At 43.4% G+C, this 17,572-nt stretch overlaps 1 protein-coding gene and 1 pseudogene across 2 annotated transcripts in view; one reads left to right on the forward strand and one right to left on the reverse strand.

Annotated features, from left to right (window-relative positions):
* LOC126251601 (fringe glycosyltransferase) overlaps positions 1-17,572 on the forward strand; it is a 658,326-nt gene that overhangs the window by 178,290 nt on the left and 462,464 nt on the right. The gene's annotated exons all lie outside the window — the stretch shown is intronic.
* On the reverse strand, positions 696-813 carry LOC126212040 (5S ribosomal RNA; annotated as a pseudogene).

Genomic DNA, 17,572 nt, shown 5'->3' on the forward strand with positions numbered 1-17,572 from the left:
CGCCGGGATACCTCGGTAGACGCTTGTATTTTCTGTCGATTTGCAAGTAAGCATCACTGTCGTTAGATTGCCTTTTGCTTATTTGTTGAATAGATTTGGAGGGAGATTAACCCTAGATTACTAAACCCTCGTAAAATTTACTATTGCAGTTGGCATGTCATCGCGATTCTCGCCAATACGGACACATGAGCGATACTTGCACTTACTACCATCATGGCAGACATTGTTGTTAATAATGGTGTAATTATTTATCGCCTGACTCCAGCGGTTTTCTGACAATGATGCCCTTGTCCTAAATATTACGAATGTTTAGTAATGGTTTGCCTAATTTCTAATTGTTGGCATATTTATTTTATCGCATAGAATTTATCATAGCGTGGACTCATAGGTGCACATTGAATGCAGACATGATACAGTAGTATATTGTTGTTCATGTCAACTATTTTTCTGTCTCCGATTACAAAGAAAAAACTAAAAACTCCGTCCGAACAGGCCATGAAGGCCCAGTGGTACTGACGGTACCGACCCGCCGCCGTGTCATCCTCAGCCCACAGGCGTCACTGGATGCGGATATGGAGGGGCATGCAGTCAGCACACCGCTCTCCAGGCCGTATGTCAATTTACGAGACCGGAGCTGCTACTTCTCAATCGAGTAGCTCATCAGTTTGCCACACAAGGGCTGACTGCACTCTGTTTGCCAACAGCGCTCGGCAGACCGGATGGTCACCCATCAAAGTGCTAGCCCAGCCCAACAGCGCTTAACTTCGGTGAACTGACGGGAACCGGTGTTACCATTGCGGCAAGACCGTTGGCCTCTGATTACAAAGAGATCAACGAAATGTTTAACATAGCGCCTCTGTAGCCGAAATGCGATGACATCAGCTCTGATTCTGTTGGTGAAAGAGCTTCTTTAAAATTCTTTGTCACCACATTGTGCCCTGATGCTTTGCTAAAGTTTACTTCCATTAGTTACGGCAGGCATTTCACATGGGATTGTTAGTACAAATGAACGGCGAGGGTCTAGTCCGCTATGCGCTGCGGCGCGTCGCGGCATTCGCTGTCGCGTGGGGCCGGAGGTTATCTGGAGGGTCCGCCTACCGGAGTGATAGCAGCGCGTGCTGTGCCCACCTCCCGCCTCTGTAAACTATACGGACGGGCTGTCTGCAAACAACGCGTGCTCCTCGCCTCCTGTGTTGCCCCGGACTGAAAACATTTTGTGGCCTGCAACAGTCGATACCCAGTTCTGCACGTTTTCCCTTTAAAGCTCTATTAGACGAGTGTAGCGTGCTCACACCGAGCTAATTTCACCCCGCCAGATAAGGCTTCGTCGAGTAGGAACTTTTCTTGGTGGGAAGATTGGAAAGGGGGTGCACGCTGCCTCGCGATGCCAGTTGAGGAATTACTTGACAGAGCAGTAGCCGCTCCAGGTAGCGAAAGCTGAAAACGGCCGGGAGAGCGGTGTGCCGACACCACGCCCCTACTTAGCGCATCCAATTACGCCATTGGTGGAGGATGAGGCGGCGTTTCGGACGGTACCGTTGGGGACCGCCGGGGCCCGTACGCGGAGTCGGAGTTACTATTGTAACACGGCCACGTCGATATTAGCGACAGTGCTACATTAGCCCTCTGAATGGTTCAAATGGCTCTGAGCACTATGGGATTTAACTTCTCAGGTCGTCAGTCACCTGGAATTTAGAACTACTTAAACATAACTAACCTAAGGACATCACACACATCCATGCCCGAGGCAGGATTCGAACCTGCGACCGTAGCGGTCGCGCGGTTCCAGACTGTAGCGCCTAGAACCGCTCGGCCACCCCGGCCGGCGTTAGTCCTCTCCACATCCGTTTCTCCAATAGGCCAATCACACGTATTCTTTCATTAGCATGATATGAAACGGAGTATGAAAGATATAAATGACAACAATATGCCAAAACATACGATGAATTTCTTCATACTGAAACTTCAGGTGCACAGCAACCTTAGCGTGAATAATTAAACTGAATATATCCTCGAGATGGGTGCAATATCGTCCCGGTTGTATCAAAACACAAACGTCTAAATGCGCCGCCGTCCAGCTGGTAGTTACTCAAATTTTAATCCCAGCGAGCGCGCAGTACGACTACGATAATCTAAAAGACGTTGCGAGCAGGCAAATATTATTTCCTCCGCCAGATACAGCGTAACCACGTGTTACTGCTTGACAATCGATACTGCGCATGCAGCCGAACTGAAGAATAAGCTGAGAAAGCGCCAAAATTAAAGTAACTAGCAACCTGCCGCAGCTTGGCGCGCGTAGCACGGAGCTTCTGCGGCCGGACGACTTGTATGTCGGTAGCGGTAATGAATTATATACACAAAACATTCCTTGTGAATTTGCCCATCCAATGATAACAATCGTCCCTAGAGTAGTTGGTGAAATTAGGCTGCACATATGCACATACAAGCAGAAAAACACAGCAGGGAACTTCAATTAAAAATATATACAGGTTTGGGGAGCAAAATAACTGATGATGGTCCAAGTAGAGCGGATATAAAATGTAGATTGGCTATGGCAAGGAAAGAGTTGGTGTTGAAGAGAAATCTAACATCGTGTATAACTTTGTCAGGAAGTTTTTTCTGAAAGTATTTGTATGGAGTGTAGCCATGCACAGAAGTGAAACATGGACGATAAATAGTTTAGACATGAAGAGAATAGGAGCTTTCGAAATGCGGTGCAACAGAAGAATGCTGAAGATTAGATGGGTGTATCACGTAACTAATGACGTGCCACTGCATAGAATTGGGAAGAAGAGGAATTTTTGGCACAACCTGACTAAAAGAAGGGATCGGTTGGTAGGACACGTTCTTGAGGGATCGCCAATTTAGTACTGGAGGGAAGCGTGGAGGGTAAAAATCGTAGAAGGGGACCAAGAGATGACTACACTAAGCAGATTCAAAAGGATTTAGGTTGCAGTCGTTGTGTGTATTGTGTTTTGAACCGGGGACCTAGAAACGACCGAGAGGCTTCGTCCCCGCCGTACCACTTAGTGGTTCACAACCCCAAACAGGCTACGGCAGTCCACTGACCCCATCGCCGACCCACACCGAACCCAGGGGTATCGTGCAGTTCGGCCCCAATGGACCTCCCGGGAACCTGTCACACCAGACGAGTGTAACCGCAAATTGCGTGGTAGAGTAATTATGGTGGACACGTACGTGGAGACAGTGTTTGCGCAGCAATCGCCGACATAGTGTAACTGAGGCGGAATAAGGGGAACAATGCCGCATTCGACGAGGCAGATAGAAAACCGCCTTAAAAACCATCCACAGGCTGGCCGGCACACCGGACCTCGACACTAATCCGCCGGGCGGATTGTTCCCGGGGACTGGCATGCCTTCCCGCTCGGGAAGCAGTGCGTTAGATCGCGCGGCTAGCCGGGCGGGCTTGCAGTAGTTACTCGGAGGTGAAGCAGATTGCACAGGATAGAGTAGCATGGAGAGCCACATCAAACCAGTCTCTGGACTGACGACGACGACGACGACGACGACGACGACGATATAAAGTGTGAAAATGTAGGGTCTTAACGCCAGGCAATCATCAAATTTGAACATAAACACACTTTCTTTTTGTTATCAGTCTTCCGATAAGTTTTTATACAAACCCTCTGCTTTCCTGTATCACCCTAGTCATTTCACCTGGTAATATTTACAACATCCAACATTATCGGTAAGTCGTTGATTATATTGTTTTCCGTTGATCTACCGAAGACAATGGTGAAAAACAGAAACTAATAATAATACTAAGAAAAACGCTGAGCAAATAGAATCTCGGCAGATCACTTCTAAAACTGTATGAAATGGAGAAAAGGCTAAACTCTGTACTCCAAATTTCGGGGAGGGGGGGGGGGGGTGGAAGTACACTCTCGTGCGCCCATCACCCCGATCCGTTCCCTCCCCTCCCCTCCCCTCCCATTGCTGAAGTTTATGCCTGCAGGTTTGGCCTATACTTTTCCTACTGCATCTACGGTACGTCGCAGTAACGTAGCTCTGTAATCGTGTTTTTCTCCTCTCCATTCCACAACCAATTCAGAGTAGTGACACGTGAATACCTATCATGAGTCGACATTGCTCTCCTTAAATTTGTGTTGTTATTTTTACAACAGGTATGTTTTCGTCCAACGAATTATTATTCTTAGGTTTTCGCTAAACCCTTTCACGTGTTTTCGATAAGACCCTTCAAGTGGCTGAAATAACGTATAATTTCGGTCGTTGCGAGACTCGTCTGAACCATCATAAGCCACTGGGCGCTGAAGAACATCAGTGATGCCACCAAAAATACATTCCTCTTCCCTTTCCTTTCCTTTCCTTTCCTTTTCTTACCTTCCTAGTTCCCGTAGCTCTACATGTGCAGTCACATTACGCATGGTTTCCTCATTTCGCTGGGTGAAGCAATTTATTTAGCCGTACTGACAGCATCGTCCTCGAATTAGCGTGAACCGAATAGGGATACTATGTGGGAGCATTAATCATGACGACAAAAGAGGCTTCAACCGAGTTCCCCTTATCACCAGTCTGCTGGGTTACGTTATACTCCACCGCCGCTGCTGAATATTCCAGAGATCGACTTGTAGATGCTGTACACATAATGACAAGAGTTCTCCGTACGAGGGGTGAGAGGATCATCTCTACAGCTCGGTGTAGTAGCGCGAACTTCAAAGCAGGCGTGGAGGCCATAAAGCGGTAGAATGCTCTTAACTTTCACAGTACCCACATCCCTTTCCAATAGCATAGAGCGAGTGCAGCTGATGAGACGGAGAAGCCACGGCCCGGCCTCCACAAAGCGTCCACTGTGCGCTGTGTCGGCGCGGCCGCACTCCCATCAGAGCCAGGCGAGCGCCTGGGCAGGCCCTAAAGCCCGCGCTATCTGCCGTCCTGTGTGTGACTTGGGATTAGGGCTGTCTGCCCAGGGAGTGGCTCTTCTCTCCTCGCCTGAGACTTGGCTCCCAGCCCTGTTCTGCTCTGGAAACAAGGCTTTCCCGCCGTTGCGCTGTACTGCCTTCCTCCGATTCGGCTCTGCCTTCATTAAAGCACATGTACCTACGACTTCACTAATCCCTGAGACGCAGGAAATATTTCTTCTCTCCGCAGCAGTACATCATCTGCAGGAAAAAAGTAAAATATTCCTATATTTTTCTTTGATTAACTTTGGTGGGTAGTATATACAACAGTCATCTTTCGTACACAACCGATCTCTAAACAAAATGTTTCGCAATATTGCCTGCACAAATATAACACTGTCTCACGTCAAGGACGTACATGAGATCTCATAAAAATTGTATTACCATTTAGTCCTGGTAGCGTCGGAATGCTGTGGTTTCGTTTACTGGCGGTGACTTCATTAGCGATAAATACCTTATGTATGGAAGTCACGTACAAGTATTTCTGTCATTTCACATTTCTGCACGTGTATGGTAACGCTGTTTAGCTTCTGGGTTTAAAGTTACAATATAATTGTATCAAATTGTTTTGTTTTATTGTTAGTCATTTGTCATTTTACAAAATGATAGGTGTTTCCCTCAGTATTTGGCACACATTTAAGTCTTGAACTACACGTCTTAAGTTTTCCCAGTTAGCCGTATTGTACAGAAACTTGTAAGACAAAAAGTTACTAACTACGTAAATAAGTTGTTAGTAGGCCAAAACAGTAATCAATAGAGGTGTGCTAGTATTCCAGCTATTCTGTTTACGCATTAGCTGAGAGCATAAAGCGGGTAACTGCGTGATCTATTTTTCAAACTATTTGCTTCACAGTGAAATGGCAAGAGGAAAAATATCTTCCGATCTCGACAATAGTCAGTGATATAAGTGTACAGTTCACCTAAGGCGAAAGGGCAGTAAATTCTTCCACCGATGTGAGAAACACACTGCAGATCGATACTGTTGTAAGTAATACTTACATGAGAGGCAGCAAATGAAAACGGAACACTCGCCACAACAGGACGATAGAATGGTTCCGCTCAAAAGTAATCAAACGCACACAGTAAGACACTTATCCCGCGGGTAGACGAGACGATCAAGTCTGTTTTGTCGAACGCTGTCGGCCGCTGATGGATCCACAACCGCACCCACTTTTGTATTTCCTCGTCCGACCGAAATCTACGTCCACACATGTGCTTCCTCAGGTCGCCAAAGACGTGACAATCACACGGTGAAAGATCCCGACAGTACGGACGATTCTGCGGTGTTTCCGAACCAAATCGCTGAAGTCTAGCCTTCGTCCGATTGGCAATGGGGCGGCGGACGTTATCTTGCAACGGGATGATTACATCAGACAGAATTCCTGGGCGTTCTGACTTAATGGCGCGTCGCAGGTTCCGCAAAGTATCTTCATAGCGCTGCGCATTAATTGTGGTTTCATGCTGCACAAACTAGACGAGCAGTCGAAGGAGGCGATCGTTACATCTTATACGCAACTTATGTGAACATTTTGGATACTGTAACCTGCCCCTTAGTAATCGGCTTATCCTGCTTGCTATATAAAATATGACCGTGGATCTCATGTATACCTAATGGAATTTTTCTAACTGGATAAGGCTATGTTTCCGGAAGAAGTAATACAGATACGTAGGGGGAAAGTGTACAACCGATGTTTCTGATAGAAAAGTTGTAATGTTGTTGCATTAATTTGTTATGGAGGCGGTGCTGATGGACAATAAAAGCGGGTTAAAAGCTGTGAGCTGTCTGGGGAAGTTAACCTTGCATTACTGAGCAACTGTTTCACCAGGTATCCAGTCTAGCTTACCAAATTCCCAACCAGACTAACATTAATTATAATCTTATAACAGTCATACGACAACCGGTGATATATATATATATATATATTATTATTATTATTATTTATGAATTCTCCCAATAACGGAAGACATTAAGCAAATGACATTAAGCAAATGACAATCAACTTTTTTTCTGGTTCTTCTTGTTGCTCCAATAGATCTTCATTCTTTTTGAGAAGGCTTGCTTTCGCTCTTCTGACCACTTCGGTCTGTACTGTTTTTGTTTTGGTTGCTCTGGTAAAACTTTCCACTTCTCTACTTTGTGCTTAAAAGTATCTCTGTCTGAAATATCGGTTGCTGTTATATCCGCGTTGGTGAGGTCTTTTCTAACTTCGATCATCCAAGGTGTTGAAGCTTTAAGTGAGGTTACGTAATTTATTAGCTTTCTGGTCAAACGGTTTTCTGGTAATCTGCTAAGATGACCAAAGAATTTCAGTCGCCTTTTCTTAAAATCAATTTCTATGTTTGAAAACTTTTCTGTTGTTTTGATTGTTTGCAGTCTGTAGCCATCTTTAGTCTGTCTCGCTCCTAAAATTTTCCTAATGATTTTTCTCTCTTCTTTTTTGATGTCTTCGAGTTCTCGCTTTCTGTTCAGTACTAGTGTTTCACTTGCATAGAGGACTGTTGGTTTTATGACGGTATTGTAATGCCGAATTTTAGTTTGTCTTGACAAGGATTTCTTGTTGTAGAGGTTGTGGACTAACCAGAATGCTTTTTTGACTTTTTGTAAACGATTTTGCTGTGATACTATTTCTTGGCCTGTTGGTTCAATGTATTCTCCGAGGTACTTAAAATACGGGATTCTATTGATTTTGCCATATTTTGTTTTTAAGCTTGCAATTTCTACTTTTGAACATAGGAATTCAGTTTTTTCAAATGAGATTTGTAGCCCAACTTTCTCAGCACATTCTTTGAGTGTGTCAATCTGTTTAATGGCGGTCTGCTCATCCTCCGCTAGTATTGCTAGATCATCTGCAAAAGCGAGGTATGGAATGTAAAGATTGTTTTTGGAAAAGCCAAGTGAAATTGGTTTCCAACACTCATTTTTCCGTAGTTGTTTCTCCCATTCCTCCATAACTTTGTCAAGAACGATGTTGAACAAAAGAGGAGAGAGTCCATCGCCTTGTCTCACACCTGTCTGAATGCCGAAGGGCTCCGAAATTTCTCCCATGAATTTTATTTTAGACTTCGTGTCAGTTAGTGTTTGTTTTATTAGTTCTCGTGTCTTGTAATCTAATCCCCTTTCTTCTAAAATTTGAAATAATGAGGGTCTATCTATTGAATCGTATGCTTTCTTAAAGTCTACAAATGTGCATACTAATGGCTTTTGTCTGAGAGCTCGCATTTTGACTATGGTTTTGAGGTTAAAAATTTGTTCTGGGCATGACCTGTTTGTTCTAAATCCTGCTTGGTATTCAGATAATTTTGATTCTAGTTGTTCTTGTGTTCTCTTCAGGAGACAGGCTGACAAAATTTTATAGGTGACTGGTAAAAGCGAGATCCCTCTATAGTTGTTCACATCTGATTTGTCACCCTTTTTGTGTAGTGGGTGAATTAGTGCGATCTTCCAGTCATCTGGGATTTTTTCGGTTTGCCAAATATTTTGGATAATGTGTGTGATTTCTCTGAGTGAATTTGGACCTAAATTTTTCAGGAGTTCAGCTACAATTCCATCTTCACCTGATGCTTTGTTATTTTTAAGCTTCTGGATATGTGAATAAATTTCTTCTTTTGTTGGTGGTGCTGAGTTTTCTGATACGGTTTCTGGTTGTATTTTCGGAAACCTCTCCTTAGGTTCTGGACAGTTTAAAAGCTTTGAAAAATATTTCGCTAGTTCTTCACAATTTTCCTTATTTGTTAAGGCCAGTTTACCATTTGATTTTCGGAAGCAGAGGTTCTGTGGACAGTACCCTTTAATGTGGTTTGCAAAGGTTTTATAGAAATCGTGTGTGTTGTAATTTTTAAAGTTGTCTTCTATCGATTTTAGTTGGTCATTTACATATTTCCGTTTGTTTTGCCGTAAACTCTTGGATGCTTGTTTGCGGACTTCAAGGAATTTCTTGTGGGTTTCTTCTGATTTGTTGCAATTGTAATTTTGAAACGCTTTTTTTCTCTCTTCTAGAGCGTCTTCACATTCCTGGTTCCACCATGGGTGTTTTGGTTTTTTACGTAGTGGGATTAGTTCTTTCGCTGTTTTGAGGATTTTAGTTCGAAATTTTGGCCACTCTTCTGCAGGTTGGTCTTCCCATTTTTCTGTGATCCTCGAATCTTTAATTCTGTGTAGGTCGAACTTCGGGATCACGGGTGTTCTCCTGTTACATTTCCTTTTAGGTGTGAATTTAATTTTAATTCTAGTTAAGTAATGGTCTGAATCAACATTTGCGCCTCTGCGCACTTGTACATCATGAATTTCTTTTTGGTACTCATATGATATTGCAATGTGGTCAATCTGGAATTCTCCTAGATGATGGATGGGTGATCGCCATGTTTTTTGTTTTTTGGGTTTTTTTCGTAATGAGGTTGACATAATTTTGAGATTGTTTTGTTGGCATAACTCCACAAATCGTACACCATTTTTATTTGTAAATTTGTGCGCGGGATAGTCCCCTACTGTCTTCTTATATTTGCGGTCCTTGCCAATTTGTGCATTGAAGTCACCAAGCAAAATTTTCACATCCTCTGTTGGAATTTTTGACATCTCTGTTTCGAGTTCTTCCCAAAATCTTTCCGTTTTTTCGGGCTCTTTTTTGTTGTCCCCATTTGTTGGTGCATGTACATTGATGAAAGTGTAGTTTTTGTTTGCATGTTTAATTCTCATTGTCATAAGACGATTGTTGATGGGTTTTACATCCTTTACTGAATCTAGAACTTTTTTGTCCACAATAAAGGCCATGCCAAATAGTGCTGCTCCTTTACAAATTGTCTTGTTCGTTCCACTTTTGAAAATTCTGTAATTATTATAGTCTACTGTTTCTGAGTCCCTGAAGCGTGTTTCTTGTACGGCGAGGATTTGGATTTTCTGTTTAGTTAATTCTGTCGTGAGGTTGTGCAATTTTCCTGTTTGAATGAGCGTCTGAATGTTAAAGGTGCCAATGTAAGTATGTGTTTTCTGCGGTAGTTTACCAGAGCACTCCGACTTGCTCTCTCGTATAAGTCCAAGCTCCCCAGAATCCGAATGCTTGGTTGCCACTTTGCAGTGGGTGGATTGTCCACCTGGGGTAATTTTGTCTTTACTTGTACGAGTCATGTTTGCTTGTTATTTATTTTCTAGCTTTCGCTAGTGGTTTAGAACCAGGGATTGTAAGTTCCTGGAGCATGTTTGCAGCCGCACCTCCTGGTGGACAGACGCTGACCATACTGCCGCTTGTTCCAAGTCAGACGCAGCACGGGTTTTGGTTGTCATTTGGTCCGCGGGTGGTATTTTATTTCCCACCTACCCGGCATATCTGCCGAGCATTCCCCTATCCGCCACCTGGGGACGCGCCCATATATATATAGTGTGTGTGTGTGTGTGTGTGTGTGTGTGTGTGTGTGTGTGTGTGTGTGTGTCGCTGTCGGCCGCTGACGGATCCACAACCGCACCCACTTTTATATATATATATATATATATATATATATATATATATATATATATATATATATATAAAAGAGAATTTAAATAAAAATAAATCAGTTTATATTTGGAAATTTATTTTAACATTGATCATTGAAATTTCAGCATATTAAACTTGAGTCCTAACTAAGCTGGTGCCTAATTTAGGACTGTGAAAATGTGAGTTTGTAATCTTACGGAACACATCAAATATGGAGCCAAGATTGGGAGACTGCATACAACACTGCATTCATAAAATAACACACGAAGAACGTTGAAACATATGCAAGAGGAAATTAACCACAACCAACCGACTCAATTTTCACCCAAAGAAGTTACGTTCGTAGCACAATCCTGTCCGACATGTAATTACCACACACTGGTATACTAAATTCATAGTAACTCTGTGTGAAATCTTCCCGAAAAGAATAGCTGAGGGCTACTTTGATGCTTACACCACATGCTTCACGTAGTCAACTTGGTTTACACAAAGAGTGTAACTCCACAGTAATTTTGATAATTAAAATAAATTAGATCGAAAAGCAATTTACAAAAGAAAAACCTCGAACTGGTTACTATCGTCTTACTATTAACCTGATGGGTCAAACAATTGTATAAGCACGTGGAACTGGTCTCACAAAGTACACCCCACGTGGGTTGAACATAAAGAAAAGTTGCTATATTGAAAAATATTATCAAGACGAGACGTTATAATCTCACGCTCATTCGCATTTAAGATTGATGATCTTAGTTAGAGTTACTGATCAACACGTGGTTCCACTTTACTCACAAAGTAGTGACAAAGCAACTACCGGAAGATATTCTGAACTGTGACTCGAATTACACTGCGTTGCAATTTAAGATAACATTAGATATTTTAGAGCTAAACCTGAAATAAAGGTGATTAAATTTTCAGTTAGGCTGATCTTAAGAAATCCATTGTCCTACGGACTTAGCAGACTCGCGCTTAGCCGGAGATCTTACCACTTCAGACGCTCGCCGCGGACAGACTGACCTGGGCTCCTACCAAGGGTGCTTCCGTATACAAAACGGAAGTGACCAGAGAGGCAGCTTCCTATACCAACATGACAAAACCTCTCTGCTTTTAGAAAGCGTAGTTACCTGTTCCGACGGTGGTCCTACTGTTCTCTAGCAGACAGGCTTGTCTGCTACCATCCAGCATGCAACTAGAAATACATTTGCTCATTCATCCTCTCACACAGAAGGGAAGGGGGATGACAGTATCTTATCATATACAGTATGTAAAAGAAAGAGGATGTAGGTTCCGTATGAGACTGTGTGACATGAATTACATATAAACTGTGTTTTAAAGTGTAGTAGTGTGACAGATCGTTCTTGTTTGTGTGTAAAAGTAACACGTTCCACTGGTCAGTCTCGTCCCAGATAGTCAGAAACACCACAGTAAATTTAGAAGAGGAATTCATGCCGTAAATGACAACAGATTTAAGAAATTAACATGAAAGGAATCCAACAGAGACCTTTCAAAGTCTACTAAAAATAAAAAGGTAATTAAACCGAACAGGGCTACAATCTGGAAAAATGAAAGTTATTTTGTGCGTTCACTCACGAACAACATTGGACAGAAAAGTGGTACCACTGATCATGAATCCAAAAGTTACACTAATGAACGAAAAGGAAATAATTACGGTGGCCAGCCCACTAGGGCGATTTACATCCAAAATCCTGTACAAGATGATAGGAAAGAAAAACATTTATTATTAAACACTGACGGGGCAACTGAAGGTTGTCACGTTTTTTGACACTAATTTGAGTATGGCCGGCCGGAGTGGCCGTGTGGTTCTAGGCGCTACAGTCTGGAACCGCGCGACCGCTACGGTCGCAGTTTCGAATCCTGCCTCAGGCATGGACGTGTGTGATGTCCTTAGGTTAGTTAGGTTTAAGTAGTTCTAAGTTCTAAGGGATTGATGACCTCAGAATTTAAGTCCCATAGTGCTCAGAGCCATTTTAACCATTAGTGAGTATGTAATGATAAAGAAAACTGAGAAGTCATTTTTACGTGAAGTTTGTCATTAAATTTTGAAAAAGGCAATCGAGTAATGATTTGAAAATATGCACTCAAACTGTATGTTAGTACTGAACATCGTTACGTGAACAATGACGTTCAGAAATCTCAATATAACGTCATCAAAGAAATTTAGAGAAAGGCAAGCACTTTTTACTTTGCAGTTACTTGATTTTCAAATTGTATTTCATATTATTGTCTGAACAACTGAGCCTTTTTTTACTGACTTGAACAGAATTAAATACTAGAATACGTACCAAACCAAACAGCCATGTGCTCCAAACTATATGTAAAATAAATAAAACTTCCGCACTCTTCATTTGCGCATTTTCTTTAGATTTAGATTTTTTCCAGTGATAAGATTCTTAGCATGTTGTTGTTGTGGTCTTCAGTCCTGAGACTGGTTTGATGCAGCTCTCCATGCTACTCTATCCTGTGCAAGCTTCTTCATCTCCCAGTACCTACTGCAACTTACATCCTTCTGAATCTGCTTAGTGTATTGATCTCTTGGTCTCCCTCTACGATTTTTACCCTCCACGCTGCCCTCCAATGCTAAATTTGTGATCCCTTGATGCCTTAAAACATGTCCTACCAACCGATCCCTTCTTCTAGTCAAGTTGTGCCACAAACTCCTCTTCTCCCCAATCCTATTCAATACCTCCTCATTAGTTACGTGATCTACCCACCTTATCTTCAGCATTCTTCTGTAGCACCACATTTCGAAAGCTTCTATTCTCTTCTTGTCCAAACTGGTTATCGTCCATGTTTCACTTCCATACATGGCTACACTCCATACAAATATTTTTAGAAACGACTTCCTGACACTTAAATCTATACTCGATGTTAACAAATTTCTCTTCTTCAGAAACGATTTCCTTGCCATTGCCAGTCTACATTTTATATCCTCTCTACTTCGACCACCATCAGTTATTTTACTCCCTAAATAGCAAAACTCCTTTACTACTTTAAGTGTCTCATTTCCTAATCTAATCCCCTCAGCATCACCCGATTTAATTTGACTACATTCCATTATCCTCGTTTTGCTTTTGTTGATGTTCATCTTATATCCTCCCTTCAAGACACCATTCATTCCGTTCAACTGCTCTTCGAAGTCCTTTGCTGTCTCTGACAGAATTACAATGTCATCGGCGAACCTCAAAGTTTTTACTTCTTCTCCATGAATATTAATACCTACTCCGAATTTTTCTTTTGTTTCCGAAAAAAGGGAACAAGGACCCTGCTTGGTAACAATGTCTGGGGGCAATGACGACACAGTCGCCCTGAATTTAACTGATTATTATTTAAATAAAGTTGATTAACCAAATCACATTCAGTTGTGCTGCTGGGTTATCCGTTAATACTTTCTACCAATGAACAGTCTTACTTCAGTGCTGTGCGTGCGACGAAACTCGGAGCCGACGACGAGTCTGTGTTGCTGGAACTGCTGCTGTTGTTGAAGACGGTAGCATCTTGTGGGGCCACGGCTGATTACAGGAACGGGCAATTGTAATTAATGCAGCCTCTTCCGCCCGTCCACTGTCCTTTCTCCTGCTACTTGTCGTCTGGCCGGCGTGGGTACATGATGCCGCCGAATTGGTACTCTCTACTGCGAAAGCGTTAACGTCTCCCCTCTCTCCGTGCGCTCTGCGCAACTCCCTACCCAAAGATTTTACAACGCACAAGCGCTGCTATTATCGTTGCTAGTCGATGCAAATAACAATTCCTTCGGCTTTTTCCCAGAGCTTATAAGTTTCACAGTAAAACACAGATAAATAGAACGAAACGTAAACAGACTTCTACCTAAATGTACACATACAGCGAAGCAATGTCCTTACTTATTAAAATAAAGCATTTAAATTACAAATATCTACATACAATTCAGAAAAAAAGTATATCTGTAGCAGATGCCATGCAGCCTGCATTTTAGGCGTTACAATACCTTTTGCTTGGGAGATGGGGGATGTTTCCAGTGTTGACTTCGCCGTTTGTCCTCGGGCTCGAAAAGGTGACACCACGTAAACTGATCGACTGCAGGGTTCCTCTGGTCGTCGAATTCCTAAAATGTTGAACCACAATCAATGCACAGCGCTATAAAGACACCGTAGAAAATGCGATGCGCCATAAAGTCAAAACGGCCAGGAACGCTGTCTGACAGAAATCACCCTGTGGCACGCTAACGCCCGCCCCCACACTGCCGATCGGATGGACGCTACGCTTCAGCGATTTGGTTGCGAAACACTGCTGCCCGGATCTTTCACCGCGTGATTTCCACATCTTTTGACGAGCTGGAGAAAGACATGCATGGACGTCGGTTCCCGTCGGACGAAGAAGTGCTAGAGGGGGTGCGCTTGTGAACCAGTCAGCGGCCGACTGCTCCCTGTGAAACAGGAATTGACCATCTTAGCAATTTTCTTTTTTTTCTTCTTTTTTTCTTTTCTTTTTCTTTTCCATTTAAGAGATGGGGCCCCTCCACGCCCTCACCATCGTGCTGACCAAAGCAAAAGTTCTATTGTCACCTCCGTCAACATGTTAATTATCTAATAGGTGGATCACAGAATGCTGGGCTGTGATGTTATCCGTGCGTCTGGGTAAGATTATGCATTAACACGGTCCATCAGGTGAGAGTGGACGAAACGCGAATGTGGGTAGCAATTTGAAGAATAGAGGGGAAAAAGTGCCAAGGCTCGTGCCGTGGGGAAAAAAACCTCTGCGACAGTGGGATGGGTAGTAAGAGCAGTAGTGGCTTACTAGTTGAGATAGTTAACGCAAGGTAGGATTTGTTAGTGTGGGTATCATGCATCATTACCGTGGCAGGCATGGCGATGTATCGCGGTTTGCTGCAGCCGCTGCATTCCTTGCAATCAGGATCGTTATATATTAGTGGGAGATCGGCCATAGATCATCTCACTGTGTGGGGGGTGTGTGGAGCTTGTCCGCATGTAGTGTACGGTACGGCTTCCCTGTGTGGTGCCAATTATTCGGCAAGTGTGTTCCAACTGGATATCCAGTAATGGTGGCTAATAAAACAGCGGCTCACCTGTACCGTTGTGTTGGCGTGTACTTGGCCATAGATGTAGATGTTACGGCCTTGCAAGTATGTCTTTTGCTCTGTTATGTTTCCATCTGTGGTTGTGCTCGTAGTTCCTCAGATTCAGAATGAACGGGTTCTGCGAATCTGGAGTTCCTGTGTAGTCTTCCGGTGAGATTGTGGATTACCTCCGTGAGAGTCTCAAGTCGGTATTCCCGGTGAACATCCGCGATGCGTGTGTATCGTGGAGCATTGCTTATGATTTTGAGTACTTTGTTTTGTATGATCTGCAGACGGCGCAGGCGTGTGGGCGCAGCGTTTCCCCAGACAGGGTCTGCGTACGTCATCAGGGGTCGAATAAGTGTCATGTACATGGACCTCGACACTCGTCTGTTCAGTGTCCTACGCCTGTTGAGCATAGGGTAGAGATGTTTGAGCCTCGCGCTTGCTCTGTTGGTCATGTGTTGTATGTGGTCCCCCCCCGGAGTAATTTCCTGTCCAGCCAGACACCAAGGTATTTGACTTTCTCGCTGAAACGTATTGGGCGTGCATGTAGAGTTATTGCTCTACAGTATCGGTGTTTGCGCAGTTGCTTCGGTCTTCTAGTGAACAGAACGGCTAGCTCGTATGGTAAGTTTTGAATTGAGCGATTCGGTGGTATCATTGTGGCGGGTGTTCGGTTTTCATCTGACTACCCGTTTATAATAAAAACAAATGACTACGAAATTGATTACTAAGATGAATTTGATTACTCTGAAATAAGTAACAGCCTGCAGACCACAGCGTACATGACAAGAAAAATGTGATGAACACAGTTTTGACTTCTGCGCAAAAATAGCAACGGAGGAGGAGGAGGAGGAGAACAAGGTTTGACGTCGAGGGTAGCATGGCATAGGTAATGCCGTGGGGAATCGACCCGCCATTCCTGTGTAGCGAATTCAAAATGCGATGAGAAAATGAGGAAAAGTCAAAGATATTCATCTGAAGATTAGTGTGTAAATTTCTGTCCGTGTCTGGATCACCGGGGTGTTGATACTAACTAGACCGGTGAAAACAGGCTAAAAGACGTACGAGGGTCACTCCTAAAGAAACGCACACCATTTTTGTAAAAATAGTTTTCATTCTGCATGTGTGAAAGTTTTACAGTGTGTAGATACATCCTTCCCGCTTGTTTTTAAACTTAGTTCATCCTGTTCTCGTGAGTGGTGCCGTCACAGCATGGCTTCAAGATGGCTGCTACACTTGATATTCGTCAGAAGCAACGTGGTGTCATAGAATTCCTGTGCTGTGAAAACGAGACAGTGGGAAACATCCACAAGAGGTTGAAAATGGTGTATCGAGATGCTGCTGTCGATCGCAGTACAGTTAGTCGGTGGGCAAGCAGGTTACGTGAAGAAAGCGGGCACGGCAATATTGAGGATTGTCCTCTCAGCGGCAGGCCTCGTACTGCACACACTCCAGACAATGTGCAGAGAGTTAACGAATTGGTGACTGTTGACAGACGCATCACAGTGAACGAATTATCACGCTACGTTGGGATACGGGAAGGAAGTGTTTGCAGAATACTGAAAGTGTTGGCGTTAAAAAAGGGTTGTGCTAGGTGGGTTCCCAGGGTGTTGACAGTGGCTCACAAAGAAACAAGAAAAACGGTATGCAGCGAACTTTTGGAACAGTACGAGAATGGTGGAGATGAATTTCTTGGAAGAATTGTGACAGGTGATGAAACATGACTCCATCATTTTTCACCAGAGACGAAGAGGCAATCAATGGAGTGGCATCATGCAAATTCATCCAAGAAAAAAAATTCAAAACCACACCTTCTGCTGGAAAAGTTACGGCCTCGTTGTTTTTCGATTGCGAAGAACTCTTGCGTGTGGACATCATGTCAAGTGGAACCACCATAAATTCTGACGCGTATGTGACGACAGTGAAGAAACTTCCAGCTCGACTGAGTCGTGTCCGACCACATCGGCAAAAGCAGGTTGTTTTGCTGTTGCACGACAATGCGCGGCCACATGTCAGTCAAAAAACCATGGAAGTGACCACACAACTCGGATGGACAACGCTGAAACACCCGCCTTACAGTCCTGACC

Source organism: Schistocerca nitens, chromosome 1, assembly GCF_023898315.1.
Source record: "Schistocerca nitens isolate TAMUIC-IGC-003100 chromosome 1, iqSchNite1.1, whole genome shotgun sequence".
Lineage (NCBI taxonomy): Eukaryota > Metazoa > Arthropoda > Insecta > Orthoptera > Acrididae > Schistocerca > Schistocerca nitens.